The sequence below is a fragment of the Strigops habroptila genome, chromosome 5, assembly GCF_004027225.2.
Source record: "Strigops habroptila isolate Jane chromosome 5, bStrHab1.2.pri, whole genome shotgun sequence".
Taxonomy (NCBI): domain Eukaryota; kingdom Metazoa; phylum Chordata; class Aves; order Psittaciformes; family Psittacidae; genus Strigops; species Strigops habroptila.
Window position 1 is genome coordinate 15,310,164 of NC_044281.2, and position 13,657 is coordinate 15,323,820.

General features: G+C 38.9%; 1 protein-coding gene across 2 annotated transcripts in view; it reads left to right on the forward strand.

Moving 5' to 3' along the window:
- PDE1A (phosphodiesterase 1A) overlaps positions 1-13,657 on the forward strand; it is a 219,979-nt gene that overhangs the window by 571 nt on the left and 205,751 nt on the right. The window contains exons 1-2 of one of the 2 annotated variants that reach the window (XM_030488054.1): positions 10-536; positions 1,555-1,591. The gene's annotated coding sequence lies outside the window, so the exon portion shown is untranslated. Of the gene's footprint in view, positions 1-9; positions 537-1,554; positions 1,592-13,657 lie in introns of those variants that run through there. The other variant, XM_030488057.1, reaches the window with a different exon arrangement.

Here is a 13,657-nt window from a genome sequence, read left to right on the forward strand (position 1 = left end):
CACAGCTGGGCGTGCTTCGACCTGGCCCCATCACCCTGCGCTGCTAGGGGTGGTCAGCATGCGTCCACAGGCAGCCCCCGGCGGGCCGAGGGGGCTGGGAACAGAGGTGCAGGTAGCAGGGTGGAGAGGAGAGCGGCGCGACGCTGCTGCTGAGGAGAGCCGGCCCCAGGCATTGCAGTCTGTGCCCTGAGCCCAGTCCAGGTGTGTCAGGTCTGCAGACAAAGACTGCGAAGGCGTCCATTTGCTCAGGGGCGTTCGCCTGCAGCTGCCCTCGCCTCGGTGAGGCTGGTGGTGGAGAGAGGACCCCAGGGCAGGAGGGACTGTGGCGGGCCCGCCACAGGCAGTCACTTGTCTGTCCTGGCACAAGTTCACGTTGGCATAAATGTCTGAAAACAAGCAGGCCTGGGACGTTGCCAAAGGTTTCTTGCTGAACACAGCTATTCCTGCTGGGCAGAGGACAACAGAGCAAAGAACAAAGTGTAATTCGGGTGGCTGGATCCTGCCTGGAGGACACTGGGGTGCTCCTCCTCACTGAGGTTAGGCTAACACCTAAGTCCAGTACGAGGGTTATGAAGGGATTGGGAAGTGATAGGGTCTTTTTTGGTGGGGTGGTCGTCTTTCAAAAGTTAAGTATGGTCAAGAGCTAATGAGCTTGCTACCAGTTCTTATTTGTGGAGACAAAACACATTTGGTTTTGTGAACAGGGACTGGCAAGCAGGCTCTCAAATACATACACATTGCAAGAAGTCTTTGCAAGAATTTACTGTTTCAAAGATAATTCTGGGTTATCCTGTAGTATCTATAACTCAGAATTTCTTGCAGTTTCCTGCACCATGCACTTGCTTTGTTTGAAATTATGTCATAAAGTCTTAGGGCTCACTCTCTGAGCTTACTCTCATTTACACAGAAAAAACCAAATGTGAATTAGATGCTTCAGCTGATGAAACTGACATAGAAGCACCTCTGGCTCATTGTTGAAAGTGAAATTGATTCATGCTTTTTGTGTTTGCTTCTCAGGCTTAGCTAGCTGAATAAACATTTCCACTGTGAAATGTTTTGGGGAAAAAACTCTTTCATCAACAAAGACAAACATATTATACTCCAGTAGAGTGTACCTGAGAAATTAGTTTATAATTTTCATGTTATTACAAACTTACAGGAATCAAAACATCTGTCAAACTAATGCTGCAAAACATATCTGCTGAAACATTTACATTTCCTTCCTAATGGTTATGTGCCAAAATAGCATAGTGGATGGTTCCTTTGGTTTTAATTTTCAATTTTCAGAATTTAAATGAGACTTCTTATAGAAGAACTGGCTTTTTGTGGCAACATTTACTTCTTTATGTGTGTATTCAGTGACTTGGGATTTCCCAGATGGGATGGGGATATTGTCCTGCAGTCATTAAAAGTTCATGTGGCACACGCTGATACATGAAGTCTCTCAGGGGTATTAAGGAAAGAATGCATGCTAAAGCATGAAATGTATCAGTCTGATGTTAGTTTAATGTAATTAGCTGCCAAGTGTTTCTTCTTTTTTTTTTTTTTTTCCAGCCCTAACTTCACTAAGAGGAACATAGGCAACTGCTAGGTAAGTGAAATCAGTTCTCTCTGAACTCATGAAGCTTAGAAGTCGATGCATGATGTATTGTGGAAAAGCTGTCTTGTTTAGCTAGAGGAATACAAGAACAGGCATTTCTTGATCTTCAGTCATGATTAAAACTTTAATAATAACTTTCAGTTAATTTAAATTAATGTTATATTTTTTAAAACAATGGAAGTCTAAAAACAGCACTAAAGTATTTGCTTTAGTTCCTAAAGGTACTGAGCTGGATGAGTTACTCTGCTGTTCTTTTTGCCAGTGGTGTTGAATGCCTAATTTGAGTGTTAAAGGAGAGAGGGAGCAGACAGATAGTCTTAAGGATTCTGATACCTTTAGCAGCTAACTATCATAGTTTTATCATATTACTGCATTTTTGTTATTATTCTGATAATTTGTTTTTTGGTTTTTTTTTTTGGTTTTTTTTTTGTTTTTTTTTTTTTAAACTGATATTTTACATAAAAATTCATGAATTCATGTCTGCATGTCTAGATGGGAAAATAGGGTTATTTCTCTTTCTAGACTGTATTGGTCATATAAGAAGAACTGTGCTCTGACATAGCTGCATTTCATCAATCAAGGAATATCTATCAGTGTTTTAGTTTGCTCCCCTGCTCATTGCTATGGGCTTGTGTTGCGTCAAGAGGAGCAAGTGAGGGCCCTGAACAAGTGCCCAGAAACAACCAGGAAAAGCTGCTATAGCTTAAAACATGCAACATCCCTAAATGCTAGTGCTTTTGATTGACGTGGAGAGTGTAATGACTTGTGACCCCAATGACTTTATGTGACTCACAAGTCACTTAAAAGCAACTTTGTGCTTCACTTTGTGATAGGCATTTGTCATCTGCTCACGTGAAGATCATACTGAAGTGTAACTGAGCAGGGTCATTTATGCACACAGTGAGTGATGTTACCTTTTCTCACCAATTTTAACTATAAGCTGTGAGAACAAAATGAAGTTCATGCTAATCTAAGGTTGTCTTTAGTAGTCAACACAGTTAAACAGCTTCCTGGCTTAGTGATGATGTTGTTGTTTTGTCTATTTCTGCTTTTTACTATGTTTGTTTTGAATCAGCTTTAAAAAGTCAGTGCCAACAACTATAAATAATAATCATGAAACCTTTCCTTTTGCTGGAATTACCACATCAAATCTGTACTTGGTAAAGATATTATGAAAGCTTTACCCACTGTGCTCAGTCTTTTCTTTGCATCCCTCTTTTTCTTCCAACTCTGCGATTGTTACTTTGTGGAACTATGAAACCTGATTTAATTTTGCCTGGGGAACTTGGGGACAGAATACCTTTTTCCAGTTCTCTTTCATGACATGAATTCTAAGCAGTTTCTTTAAACCTTCTTCATTATCATATCTCTCAGATCTTTCACACTCATCAGTAGTTGTACCCTACTATCACAGTAGGCTCCATACCTACATCTTGTTTGGAGGTCTTGGTTTTAAGGTCTTCATGAAATAAATTCCATCATTTTTTTCGTGTTTCACTATTTCTGTTTTTGTAAAGGGGATAGGAAGTAAAAATCTAAACCAATTGCTGTTAAATTAGGACTATTTAAGATAAAGGAACCCAGTAGAATTCTGAAAAAATGTTAGTATTATGAAGAGGAAATTGGAGGAGCTGGACAGTTCTTTGCGTTAGAAAATAGACACTACGTTGGTAAGTTAGTATTGGATATGAATATTTGAATTAATTTGCTGGTTATTATGGTGCATACATAAAATTACCTTGTAATTTAAATTTAGAAAGCCAATTGGAAAGAATACCATCAGATATCATTTTATAGAACATATAAAATGTTTAATTAAGCAGTAAAGCCATATAAACCATCTGCTTCTGTTTAAATAGTCAAGATGTTGCAGAGCCATTTCTTGTAATTTAAAACATCTATGCATTCTTGATTGCTTTAAAATTAGCACTCAGCTTTCCTAAGGACTTATTTTTTTTTCCCCTGCAGTGAAATATGCAGTAATTATTAAGGATGAGGATTTTGAGCAGAAATTCTGTTCATTTTAGCACATTTTTTACTTTAACTTATTGATTTTTGTCATTTAAGTTTTCTGTTCTTACTAGCAGTTTAAGGAAGATCAAAAGCTAAAGTAGACTGCGGCAGTTCAAAGGTTTCTATATGATGCATGGTGGTTAATTTAGGAGGAACTGGGTTTTATTTTTTTCCGTTTATCAGTTGTGCCTTTTCCTGCAAACTATTTCATTGATGCTTAGTAGCTGAAAGTGTCACAGGATACAGCTCTTTCAGGCTGTGCTATCTTCAAACTAATTCCGGCTGCAGGCTGCTAAAGAATCAACATGAACATATTATGTGAAGCTGGCAGCAGAACTGTGAGCAAAACCGGTATGTCTCTTTAGTCATTCCCAGTGGCAGAATTTCTGGGGAACCCTTGCACAATGAAAGCCACCTGCCAAATCCAAACTAAACCCTAAACATTCAAAGGATCCCACCAGAAATTCCATAGCCTTGTTAGCAAATTTACAAAATCTTCTGTAACTGGAGTGTGGCCTTATAAACAGGCAGAGCTTGATTTGACTGTAACTTTCAAGTGTTTGGAGATTCTCTGATGCAATTGAAAAGCTGTGTGCAAGGTGCTTATGAGAAGAACAGTTTCTGACAGTTTAGAAAGGATGAAGAGATAAAATGAGGTATGACCGTGGGGGCAGAAGCTTCCTGTAATGTATATTTCACAGTTTAAGGTTTTTTTTACAGATCTTGAATACAAAAATGTACTTTCTATCTGACTTGGTCTGCCAGTCACTGATCTTTTGAATTCCTGATTATGATGTTACAAAGCTTTTTTTCCCTTGGAAATCCCTTGGAATGGTTTATCTCATTCCAGGGATTTACACCTCATTGTGTTTCCTAAAGGTATCCCAGAAATCTTTACACCTGTTTTAATGCAGAGTTTAATATATATAGACATCGTTATAAGAACAAAAAGTGTTAACACTGATGCTTTTGTAAGTCTAAACAGGATAAATTGCTTTGTAGAAATAAGCTTCGAGTTACATTATTTTATAGGATTTTCAGATATCTTAGCTGAGGAGATGTTCAGAGATGGCTTCACTGTAGTCCACTAAAAGGTTAAAATTTTTGACAGATCTCCAGATTCCAAAACTCCTGTCTTCCCCTACTCTGCCATGGCTTAACAGTTTTTCCTAATTAATTAATAATTTGAGGACAAGGGTGATGACTAATTTGTAACAAATGCATCCCTAAATTTGACTGGGCCTTAAAGAGCTCCACATCTCCTGAAGTGAGAGGTGCATGTGAACCACCACAGCATAGCAGATGCTGAAGTTGTCAGAGTACTTCACCATTTGATGTTTTAAATATTGATGATTCAGTTCCTAGTATCCTTGAAGGAGTTTTTATAAAAAGAGAGCAGAAGAATATTATAAAAGAGAACAGAAGAATAACAACAACAGTGCGGCTTTTCAGAAAGTCTAAAACCAAAACAGAAACTTTCGAAAGTGATGATGGACGTGTCACTTTGTAGGGAATAGCAGGGGCAGTCATCTATCAATGTACAGAAAAATAAAAAGATAGAGCAAACAAATGGAAGCTGTTCTTCATACAGTGTTTAATCAATGGGCAAGATGGGCTTGCTTCTCATTTATCATTTAAACATCTCTTTGGGGGTTTCAGATTTTTAGCATCATGCTCTAATTCTGACTTACTGCTGCTGTGCGTGCTGCACTGGCCCCTTTTCAGCAATTCTGAGCTGACTGGCACTGTTTGGAAACAAAACAAACCACTCTTACTGCAGTACTAAGATTTCCCATCTTCACAAACTACTTCCTATGGCTACGGCCCATGAACAGCAAGTTAAATTGTTTGACTTTAAGCCAATGATATGAATTACGATGAAATGAGACAAGTCTGTGTTTGTCCTACTTCCTCCCTCTGCTGCACAGCTTTTTGTTCCTCAGTGTTAAATCTGTTAGTGTCTGTGTGTATGTACCTGCGGCTTAATGATTTGCCCCAGGCTGAAGCCCAGGTTTTCTGCTCTGCATTCATGAGTTTGTGCTTTGGTGGTGTGCTCTTTAGAGGGTGCAGTTACTCCCTGTAGACCCTTTAGTCCAGATTTAGCTGCTTGGACGAGGAAGAGCTCAACTCGCAGGAAGTAGAGGCAAAAGTTAAAAAGGAGAAAGAAGAGTCAGCGATTAGGCAAATTCGGTTGGAGGAGGCAGAGTTGGATGTTTTTAGACTAGAGAGTATCAAATCATGCTTGTAAAAGGCAGTGAAAGGGACTGCTGGGGTCATACTGGGTTATTTGAAGATCAGTATTTTTCATATTAATGGCTTAGGTTGTGATCTTTTACTCCTATTGATGAACATTTATTCACAGAAATAGTTAATTTGATGTAATGATCATTATTCTTATAAATGCTCTTCAGAGCAAGGGTTTTGTGATGGGGCTGCATGGTGCTATTAACGTAGGGCACCTCCCCTTGTCAGCGTACAAGTCTGTCACAACTGCATTCACTTGCTGTTGTGCCTCAGTATTTCCTCATGGCTGTTGTGTTTCTCCTAGCCTGAACCATAACATGGAGTGTGTAGTGGAAATCATACGTCTTCAGCAAATCTACATATTCTCGTACACAGTAGGAGCAAACTGTGTGGCAGCTTGTTTGCAGACTAGAAACACAGCTGTTGTCGCTGAGATTTAAAATCATCCTCCCTTTGGGAACATTGGCCATTCCTTTGGTTTTATTTAGTATTTTACTACTGAAGGACGGAGGAGGGGTTTGACTGCTGTTGTTTGCAGTAATGATGCTGCCCCTTCCACTTTGCAAGTGGATAAAGGTTTATTCATTATGGACATGTTCTAGAATAACTGGAACATCAAATTGCATACACATACGTGCTGTATTAACATGTCCTCTTCTACCTCTATTGTAGCTGTCTGAACATCCAATGTGGTTTCCATATGAGGTATCATGCTTAGTTTGATTTCTGAAGGTAGCATTGTGAGAAAAAGCATTCTCCACTGGTGTGACATATATAACTTTTTATAGATCTGACTGTACAGGGTGCTGCAGTTTAAGCCTTTGAGATAGTACAGAGAATTTAAAACTGATTTATTTCCATTGTCTATTTATTTACTTTGTATTTATGATTTCTAATGAAAAGAAAATGTTTAAAAAGCCTGATGGATAAGCACAATATTTTAAATTTCTCATGATTCACATTCAGATATCCATAACTAGCCTAAAGAAAGATAACCAACCAAACTTGGCACATTAATTTAAAACTGATGTTAATGGCATTATTTTTATTTATAGTCCTTTAAAATTGTTCCCTGTGCTGCTGTTGAAATTAATGATCCATAAACAGATTCCTAATTCGTGCTTTGAATCATCGTATAGTTTTAATTTCTATGCTGAAATTGTAATAAAGTGAAGATTTCTAATAAACACTAGCTTTTTATAGCATCTATCAATTCAACCAGTTTGCTCTTGAGACTCTTGCAATAAATGTATGTGCTAAAGTTGAAATACAGAGTGTTGTAAACACCCAGTCTGGTTGCTGGGCTGGATCCTACCAGAGAACTGCTTTCCCTGTGGTGTGGACTGGTGTAGTTTTATTGAACTCACTGGGAATTGTCACAGCACCCTCTTCACAACTCTGGAAATCTGTTTGTTTCAACTTCTTTACTAAGTGGTATTTGAATTGAGAAAAAAAAGAATGCTTATGTTTGATTTTAACTCTGGCCTCAATTTATGTTTAAAATGAAAGGTTGTAATAATATGTGATTTCTTATCAGCAAATTATAAGGATATTAGTAGGGTTATTTTGAAAGAAATATTTTTCAAAGTAAGAGGAAGCTGTTTAGCACACATGGTCTCAGTTCTGTAGGCACTTTGCATTCATGTGTGTTTGTTTAAAAAAAGACCATGAGTTCACTGAAGTGCTTTATACTAAAAAAAAAAAAAAAGGAAAAAAGAGGATGTTTTGTGCGTGTGAATGGTGCAGAACTCAAGTCTGTACAATCAAGGTAATAGATTTAACAACTGTAGAAATGCCATAATGTATTAACACAATTCAAGGCCAGGTTGAATGGGGCCTTGAGCAACCTGGTCTAGTGGAATGTGTCCCTGCCCACAGGAGGGGGTTTGGAACTAGGTGATCTTTAAGGTCTCTTCCAACCCAAACCACTCTATGATTCTGTGGGCCAAGAATTTATCAGACTATGGTGAAAGCCAAAGTTACTGTGATTCATTTTTGTTATGTAAACTAACATTCATACATAGATTGCAAATCAATATGCTTCTTCCCTGACTGTCGTTGATATTTATTGTAAACATGTAAGCAATTTTTATCTGCCTGGCATCCATTCAAACCTGTGATATTTACAAAGAGCTTTGTAGTTGCTTTTAGAGTAAACAACTTTAGCATCAGTTTTCAGCCACCGTTGAAGCTGAGCCATGTGCCTGTGCTGGGGGATGGCAAGAGTGGGCAGCCATGAGCCTCCACTCAAGCACTCAGTCCTGCCTTGGAACAATGTCAGAGCTGAGATGTGGGCAGATCCCAGTTGTGTTAGAGAAGGGTATTGCCGGGGCGCATGGCCTTGCAGTGGGACCTGGACCTGCTGGTGGGGGACCTGGGTCCCACATAGGCCCTGGTCCCACCTGGACCTGCTCCTCTACTACAGTCTGGGCTGCCATTGGTGAAGTTAAGGATGTTTGGCTGCAGGCACTTGTCTGAAATGAGCTGCAGCACAGAGGAGCTGTGCTCATGCAATTGTGCTGATCTCAGTGGCAGGATGGATAAGCAGTAGTAGTGTTATGAAGAGCTCTGGAACAGAAGGTACCAGGCTCAACCAAAAGAGGTGTTTTAACTGTTGCCGCCTAGGAAGGGATTAAAAATGTGGTGCTCAGTCTCAGCTAGGATGCACCAATTTAATGTTCAGATCGCTCTGCTTTGGCTCCATCCTGTCTGAAATCAGAGCTCCATCCTTACAAATCAGAGCCCTCAGAAGTACGCTGTCTTGATTTTGGGTTAGAAATGTTAAAAGCCTAGCCTCAGCTCAGCCACAGGCCAGAGAGTCTGCTGGACTAGCTGCAATAAGCCTGGAGCTGCAAAGTTACCCTGCTGGATGTAGGGTAGTTGGTTGGCTGCTATGGCTGCTGATTCCCTAAGGAAATCAGTAGGCAAGTGGTTTAGAGTAACTACTGAATTTATTCATGTTTGAACATATTTTTTGAAGATGTTGTCATAAAATTATTTTAATCACAGACGAAACGTTACTGTGCTTTCTGATCCTGTGTTGTGGGATGCAGTATATTCAGGTTTGGGGATAAACATTGACTGAAATCCTTTTAAATAAAACATGGAGCAACCAAAAGGGGTTCTCCCTGAACAAACTTAGGTTGATAGTGATTCATTCTTTTTATTATGTTTCAAAAACTTACCTTCCAAGCATACCATCTCCCACATCCCCAGCATCTTTTACCCGGCTTGAGGGGAGCTGTAGGACCTATGAAAGACAAAAGGAACCTAATATGAATTGAAGGCAAAGTGAGCTTTGTGGAAGGTCCTGAATTAATTTTGTGTTTGAAAACTTATGTGATGTTGTATGAAATATTTGTCAGTCCTTTCCAACCCATAGTAACAGATCCTAGCTTATTTTATTAGTAGGTAAAACTAGAAGGAAGTCTTAACTGCATTAGTAACAAAAATTTGTGTGATGTAATTACGATATGTAAATTTGCACTGAAGCATAAAGTAAGGGACATGTGACATAATGCATGTATTTCTGTTTGTCCGGGTGCTTACTCGATAGTGTGAGGTGATTTAAAAACATTATACTTTTCTAGAATACTGTTGCTCTTTAAATCTGTAGTCCAATCAGCTGGTTGAACTCTGGAATATTGGTATCAAAAGCCTAGGGGACTGCATTATGCCATGCAACACATTCTTCTTTTAAGCAGTGCTGTTTTTCAAGAGATTGTAGAGACAGTTTTCTGTGCTCAGACTAGCATTTTAAGGAAGGCTGAAATATTTAAGGCATCAGACTCTTTACATCTTATACCTTTTCTTTGCCAGGTTCTGCAGAGAATGACTATGATATCAGCCCTAGAAATGCACCTAGTACATTGCAAAGGGAAAAATGTAGAATCATTGAACAGTTTGGGTTGGAAGAGACCTTCGGAGGTCACCTAGTCCAACCCCCCTGCAATGAACAGGGAAATCTTCAACTAGATCGGGTTACCCAGAACCACATCCAGCCTGGCCTGGAATGTCTCCAGGGATGGTGCATCCACCACCTCCCTGGGCCACCTGTGCCAGTGTTTTACCACCCTCATTGTAAAGAATTTCTCTTTGTTGGTGACAAGGACAGTGGGATTGAGTTCACCCTCAGCAAGTTTACTAACGACACCAAGCTGTGGTGTGGTTGACGCTTTGGAGAGAAGGGATGCCATCCAGATGGACATTAAGAGACTTGAGAGGTGTACAAATACATAAACCCATTTAACTGGGAATGTGAAGGTTTTTTCCTTCGCTGTTCGTATCTCAGAACTTTGGTTTTTTTTTCAGAAGGGGACTAAGTAGGATCTTGGCACGTATAAACGACCTATGCAATCTTTTATAATTCAAAGTTTGTATCAGAGAGAAGACTCTAGAGGGAGCCCATCTCACAGTTTTCTGCATTGAAAGAAATGGCTTTACAAAGGAAATAAAACTATTTCTGTAATTGAGTAATTTAAAATAAAATCTCATCTGGCTCTGAGATAAAAGGAAAATATCACAGCATTGTAGGACACTTATTTGCAAACATCTTTAGAAATGTCTCAATTCATAAAGTCAATTCTACTGTACCAGTATCTGCATGTTTTGAATACTATGGAATACAATAGAGGAATTTTCAATGTTGTGCTTACATAATAAAAGGCAATTTAGGACTTTTCTCTTTCAAAGAACTCTCAGGACCCTGTGAGTGCAGTAACACAGGGGAGATGTTTTTGAGGCATTCTGCTTGTGCAGGCAGTGTGGAAACAAGATTTTTGAAGGTCAGAATACAGGATTTTACAGCCATTTGTGAAAGCCTGTATATTGCATATAGCTTCCTGCCACATGTCAGTGGGCACATTAAATATGGGTCATGCAGTAATAACTTTTTTAGCCATGATTTGTAACTAACTAGCTGTGTGTCAGTTGACACTGCACAATAGACCTTACATGTTACAGCAGCAGCTTATGGTTCATGGCTATAATGATTGTTTAATTTTAATCCTTAACCTGTTGATTGCATTTTTTCCTCACTAAATAAAGAGGATTTTGAATTTGTCAAGGTTTTTGTCCAAGACAGAATGTTTAAGGCTGCACCTGCTCTACATGATGTTTCCATCCTGCGTGACTGGGTTTCCTGCCCGTGATACTCCCAGGTGATAGTGCCCACCAAGCCTCCTCCCATTAGGTAGTAAAGATGCACACTCAGAGATAAGAAGTATTCCCAGTTTCAGTCTGGATCCAGTTTCAACTGCCCAGCCTCATGTTTGCTGTGCTGGATGTGTTCATTTCAAGGAACTGGAAGATGGAAGGCTTCCAAAATTTGTATTAATAGAGGATAGTGGGGCAAAACCTGTGGTTTTTATAAAATACTAAAATGCAGTATTTATTAATTCCAAGTGACAGCTTCCATATTTTGTGTAGCAATTCGCAATGGATTTGGTACTGAAGACATTCAGTATCCTAATTGCACTTTACATTTATTCTCTTGGTTTTTAAATGGTGGAGCTAAATCCATCAAAATCTGTTTACGAAGACAGTATTCAATATTAACTGCCTTTTACTTGCATTGAAATCGCTCTGTCATGCTTCTAGCTAACAGCAAGCATTTTTTTGAACACTTCACATTAGCAGAAGGTTATGTGTGTACTGCGAGTTATTCACAGGGTAACTTGTATCAACATGGTATTTACAATTCAAATAGGAAGAGAGATGTATGCAATTTACCAGGACACAGTCTCTCCATCCATCTGTTACACTGTGCTCTTAGAATGCTTTTGTCAACTTAGAATATTCGGAAAATACTATCCCAAACATCTTTCCTCAGCGTATATACCATTTGTCACCATGCACTATACTTGTGGTTTTTTCTGGATTATTTAGTCCAGACTATTGTGGTTCAAGGTACCTTCTAATCATGAAGAACTTGACCGAGGTAGCTTTGCTAAGATTAATAGGAAATTACTCCTAATTGTAAGAAATCACAGCTGCTTGTGCATTTTTTTAAAAATTAGCAGCAGTTATGGTTGTTCATGTGCTTTAATATACCAAAACATGTTAATTAAAAGCCTGTATACATTTAGTGCAAAGCTACTTTTTTTAAGGGTTTGAAGAGTAGTCAGTGCTATTTCTGCTCTGTGTCCTTAGGAGAACGAACACAGAATTGTTAATTTTATAGGCCTTTGCGGTGCTTAGCATGGATGTACAAAAGGTTTCTAAATATCAACCAGCTGATTTTCACAACATTGCTCTGAAGCAAAGGAATATTTCTATTCCCATTATAAAACTGGCAATATGATATTCAGATTAATACTGGAGTAACACATAATTTTATGTGCACCTTTAAAGAAAAGAAAAAGCAAAAATTACGTAGCCTTCTGAAAACTGGCATCGTCTAGTTCTAGTTCCACCTATATGGACAGAGGTTACCAGCACTCCTGTTTTCCTGAAGATCAATGACATAAGCAATTTCTTACTCAGAGTAAGAATAAACTGGGTTAGTTTAAACAGCAGGAATATAATTCTTCTGACACAACTTTTCTTTCTTACTAAAACAGGCCAGGATATATTACCATAAAAGCAAATAGGTAGCAGATTTGGAAGGTGTGACACCCTATTTCAAGGACAACAATAAGCAGCTAAAGACAGACAGTTATTAAACTCTTCAGCTGACTTAGTGACACTAAGAAAAGAATATAGTCCCAAATTAGCAGATTACTAGCAGCCTAACAAACTGTCACCTTAGGAAATCTTTTGTAGCTTCCTACCACTTACTAACCTTTTCCATTTACAAAATAATGTGTTAGTTTGCCTCGCAAAGGCATGTGAACCCCAGTTTGTATTTCGCAGTTTCTTGCCCAGCCTTCTTAGTCTTTGCTTACTGGTTGTCTTGGGGCATTTGGCTCTAAAAGGCACCTGATAGAACTGTTCAAGTAGCACTTTCTGTTAGATGTGGAGTATGAGCTCAAATGAGAGAAAGTCCGTTTCTAAAGGACTGGCTGTGGAGGCAGGTTCCTGTGTTACGGGGGGAAAGGAGCTTCCTGAATTACAGCCAGGAGGCTGTAGTCTTCTAAGTGTTCTTCAGGTGACAGTTGACCTTGCTGGGATTGGTGCATTAAATGGTATTCAGGTGTTGGTGGAAGGTTGTACTTGGCAGATTTCAGTGTCTGAAGTTCAAGTTCATGGAGTCTGGAGAAATAGGCAGACCCGTGGATCTCAGAACTTTTCCAGTAGCTAGAGATAAAGATTTCTGGACACGGATGAGAGAAAGAACCTTTAACAGAAGTAACAACTCACAAGTAGTGAGGGGCTGAGGTTAAGTAGCTATGAAAATCTTCTGAAAGCATGATTCAGAGGAAAAAAGCTATTTACTTGTTTGAATGATTGACAGTTTCATCACTAACATTTTATACAGCCTAAAAGCTCTTTTCCATTAGACAAAGATAAGTATATGCTAGTCCTGCATCATACTGATGCATGTAGAAAATAATTCTAGCTTTCTGTAATTGTTTACTTGAACAACAAGCTTGAAAGGAAATTATGTAAAATTAATTGGTGAATCTGCTTTCAGTCATGTATACAATTGTGTTCTAAACTAAAAATCTTGATGTATCCTTCAGACAAAGTCATCTTACATTTTGTAATAAAGGTGGTTGCTAACTAGCGGAAGTAAACCATAGGAGGGTTTTTCCACTTGTGGGCTTGAATTTATTTGGCTGGACTCTGATGAGGGATTTTGGGTTTTTTTACTGCTGTAAGTAAACACCAACTTCTTGAGAATGGGCTTTTTTTAAGAAG